Source organism: Orycteropus afer, unplaced genomic scaffold (assembly GCF_000298275.1).
Source record: "Orycteropus afer afer isolate SDZICR_OR568_19922 unplaced genomic scaffold, OryAfe1.0 scaffold00203, whole genome shotgun sequence".
Lineage (NCBI taxonomy): Eukaryota > Metazoa > Chordata > Mammalia > Tubulidentata > Orycteropodidae > Orycteropus > Orycteropus afer.
In genome coordinates, this window is record NW_006921790.1 from 2,526 (window position 1) to 7,383 (window position 4,858).

Below are 4,858 nucleotides of genomic sequence, written 5' to 3' on the forward strand. Positions count from 1 at the left end.
AAAAATTCACCATGCAATCACATAGGAACAGTAACCAAAAAAAGAAAAGAGGGAAAAGAAAGAAGAAGAAGAAGAAAAAAAAGAAAACCTGCAATATCTGGGGATAGGGCAATAAGAAAAAAAAAGAGAAAGAGAATAATGAAGAGAAAAATGGGAAAAATGCAAAAAGAACATCGAGGAATGGGTTTAACCATGAGAAAAAAAAGAAAAAAAATTTCCACCTGGAACAGGAAAAAGAAAAAAAGCTGAAAACTGGTACCTGGGAGGGGAAGAATAAAGAATAATAGTAAAAAGAACAAGAGTAGTAATAATAATAGTAGTTTTAAAACAGACAAAAAGAAGCAAACTGAAAAACAGAGATAAAAAAATTGGGGGAAGGCAGGACAGTGCATCCAGACTCCATCTGAGCATGTACACTGGGATGTAGTTCCTGTGGGCCCAGAATGTGGGTGGGAGTGGGGAATTGCCATAACTCTGTTCACCAAGCAGGTGTGGAGTATAAGAGTAACAAGCAGAACGCCTTTTCAGTCATCCAGGTCTGGAATGTCCTTGGGGTTACTGGCAAGTGGAACCTGTTCTTAAGCCCCTGGAATCTGGGAGCACTATTGCTTTAAATAAACAAAATGATCAAGCCGCTTGTAAACATTCAAAATGGCTGCATCCTTCAGACAGGCAAAAGTCCACAGCTCAGCCTGCCTTCCTCTTTGCTGTGGCTTTGCTTGTTATTCCCCAGCCACCAGACCAGTCTTAAGTTCTTAAGTCCCTGGAATCTGGGAGAATGCTGTCGCTCTAAATATTCAAAATGGTCAAGCTGCTTGTAAACATTCAAAATGGCAGCACCCTCCAGACAGGCAGAAGTCACAGTCCACCTTCCTCTTCACTGCTGCTTTGCCTTTTATTCACCAGCCACCAGAGCAGTCCTCCGTGCAGTCCCTGGCTAGCAGGGCTGATTTTTAGATTAATTCTTAGGTTCTACCACCACTCGGCAGTCACCGAGCTCTCTGTGCTGTCAGGATCACTCAGGATCGCTGCCAGACCACAGCTCCATATGTCTCCTTTTTGGTATTTTTATGCAAATTCTTCTGCTATTTGGAGTTTAGTCCACTTCTATATCTTTCCCTTCAAGGGTAAGGGGTGCAGGATTATCTTCTGTGTCTGTGTTAATTGGTTCCCCTTTTCTTTGTTGAAGAGGGTCTGTGCAGTCTTTCTGCCTATTCTGCCATCTTACGGGAACTCCCACTCTGCTTTTCTTGCACCAAAGTAAAGCTAAATAAGAACTGTATGTACCTATACTGACTTAAAATACACTTCAGAATACATCTTATTCATAACTCAGGGAATTCCTCTACTTGCTTTGCTAAAGTCACTTCTGGAATGGCAGAGCAAGAGCCTTCAGAAATCTGTTCTTTTTAAAAACACTGGCAAAAAATTGTCAAATGTAACATTTTCATAACCCTGGAAATTAACTGGATGATTAAAAATATCCATGGAGCATTTTTTCAAGAAAAATGGTTGCAGTGTAGTGGACTCCTTAATATGACCCTTCTAGCCACAGTCTTAGGAGCTCTGGTAGCATAGTGCCTAAGGCACTTGACTGCTAACCAGAAGGCTGGTGGTTCAAATCCACCAGCCACTCCTCAGAAGGAAGATGGGGCAATCTACTTCCATAGTGATACTGCCTTGGAAACCCAAGGAGGGGTTGCTATGAATCGGGTCCAACTCGACGGCACATAACAACAACAACAACAACAGCCACAGTCTTTGTAGTTACAAATGACTGTGTAGAACTATGCAAGTGTGAGGTGCTTGTGGCCCACAAAAGGGATTTGGCAGCTTGCTAATAATGTAAATAAGAAGCATGGCACTCTTGTGGGTGTGGAATCACACAGATCATGTGTATCCCTAATGTGGGGATTGGTCAATTTTGCAATACCATAGGCTTAAAATGAGCCATCCCAAAGGCAGAAAGGGGGACCTCACTACCATCAAGCAAGAAAAACTAAGAGTGGAACACATTCTTTGGACCTGAGATCCCGGTGCTGACCCTTTTTGATCCAGAGGACAGAGACCTCTAACCCCACAGATAGTGAGAGACACTGAGAAGTAGTGGCAAAAAAAATGACAGCAGCAGACACAGCAGAATCAAGAGACCAGCGTGAGATAGCACTGGGCTTCCTGGCCCATGGAGTGAGAGAGCTGAGTACCTTTGGGCTGAGGCTTCCTGAAAGAGTGGGGTGCCTCTGAGCACATATTGGCAGAGCTACAAGATCTTTGTTAACACTTGCCTGAATGGAACACAGGTCAAGGAGTCATGGGCCCAAAAGTCTGAGATGCCAAGAGCTTGAGTGAGATGTGCCTATGGGGACGGCAGAGAATAGGCTATCTTGATTGACGAACTGTGTCTTGAATCATTTCTGATCCTGAATTGTAACTTGTTCCTTCCCTAATAAACCCCATAATTGTGAGTATTGTCAGTGAGTTCTGGTAGCCATGGCAACAAATTAGCAAACCCAGCAGAGATGTAGAGAGTGCCATGGGAAGGACATTTGATGTCAGAATTGGTAAAAAGGTTGGAGGGTAGAGGCATGTCTGACCTCGGCCTCATTGGAATCAGCCTTGAGCTGTTGTTCTTGGTCTCCCCCTCTGGTGAAGTTAGATGAGGCCAGATGCCACCCCTATGCTATTTTTGCAATGGCTAAATACCAGTGAGAAGAGTGAACTTTGCTGTACTTTGACTCAGACTATTTCCATACCTCTCTCTCCAGCTGTGCAATAGTCTTAAAAATAAACTATCTCACAATCACGGTATTTGCAAAAACCAGCAGCCTAGCAGCCATGGGAGGGTTCAGAACGGGATTTCAATTTCCCAAAAATCCCATCCCAAGAAAATTGTTACTTTTTTTCCCCTTATGGGGCAGTTCAACTCTGTTCTATAAAGCTGCTATGAGTTGGAGCTGACTCAGTGGCAGTAGTTTTGGTTTTTTTGTACAATAATTATTATAATTGAGTTTTTGAGAAAGTAATAAATAGATTTGTTTATCATTCCTTCTTAGCTATCTTAAATTCCATTTTATTTCAGTTTTTCTGAAATGTTTTCTTTCTCTGAATAGTTTTCTTACTATTTGACCTGTCTGGAAGTTCCCTAGAAACTCCCACTCTCAGGATATGTGTTTATATAACCTGACTGAAAGCTTACACACAGTTAACAGTTTTTTTTCCTGGGACAATTGTAAAAAAAATTCAGCAGCAAGGCAGAGATAAGATGGCATCCTGGTAGCACACTCTGCCCATTCCCTCTACAATAGAAACATGGAAAAACCAAGTGAAACAAACACAAGTAGTGATCCTAGAACTGTGAACATTAAATGAAGAGGTAAAGAATTATATTTAGCCCTGATTGGAAGGCAGAAGGAATGAGGGCAGTGACTGGGAATAGAAAAGAGGCCAGGCCCAATGAAGTGTGGTCATTTTGAGACACAGAAGGTGACACATGGGTGAGGAGAAACTAACTTCGCAGAATCCACACTGGGACAGAGACACAGTGCAAACAGGTCTGGAGGGAATCAAGGTGAGCAGAATACATACTGGATCTGGGAGAGAAAATTGTGGGGTAATGGGAGAGATATCCAGGCACAGGTGACTTCAGAGTGAGGAGGGAGCTAGTGAAGGGGAAAATAACAATTCACCAGTAGTGAAAACTAGTCATTTGGATTGAGGGCCCATGTGAAAGGGAAAGCCTGTAGGATGGTGGTTGGAGACACTGGACTCTGGGGGACCCCTTTTCTTCTTTTTCACTTGATTGATTCTGGCCAGGAGCTGGAAAATTGGCTGTGTGTGCTCAGAAGGGCACTGTGTCCCTAACAGTGAATTGTGATGGGAGAAGAGAAGTGCTTACTCTGCTGTACCAAACTAGGGTACCAAGGTGATGACTAGGGGGAGAGCCTACTTTGTGCTCCCATCAACCCATTGGCTAGGGCCACCTTTCACCTGCCTGGTTCTTTGGCCACCTCCTCAGCAGCCTAGCCACCCATCGCAATGAACTCCAAACAGAGTGCATTGGCTCTGCGTCCCTGAGTATATGCCATTAATAACTTTTATTTCCACTGAACACCAAGATGTGGGATACTGGGGCCTTCTCTGTCTGAGATGCTCATGTATACTAGGCTCTTGCCACCTCCATAGGCATGTACTCCCACAGATCATGCCACAGCAACCTGTTGCCACTGTGACCAGTTGACCACAACAGCTTCAGCCCCTTCCCTTTTCTTCTTTTTTCCACTTCCTCTTCCTTTTTATTTGTTTATTTATGTCTCTTCCTCTTCTTCTTTTATTTCTACCATTTTTTCCTCTCTCAGAGTCTCTTCTGGCATCTATTTTGATCTTTTCTTACTTTCCTGTTTTTTTAATAACCATTTGTTTTCTTCATGCATGATGTTCTTGATGTCTTCCCATAAGTCATCTGGTTTTCAGTCATTGGTGCTCAGTGCATCAAATCTATTCTTCCAGTGGTCTCCAAATTCAGATGAGATATAATCCAGGTTATATTTTGGCTTTTGTGGACTTGTTTTAATTGTCTTTAGCTTCAACTTGAACTTGCATGTGAACAATTGTTGGCCTGTTTCATAGTCACTTCCTGGCCTTGGTTTGACTGATCATGTGGAGCTTCTTCACCATCTCTTTCCACAGATGTAGTCAATTTGATTCCTGTGTATTCCATCTGACAGGGTCCACGTGTATAGCCACTGTGTATGTTGTTGAATACAGGTATTTGCAATGAATGAGTCATTGGTCTTACAAAATTCTATCATGTGATTTCTCACATAATTTCTATCACCAAGTCCATACTTTTCAACTACCA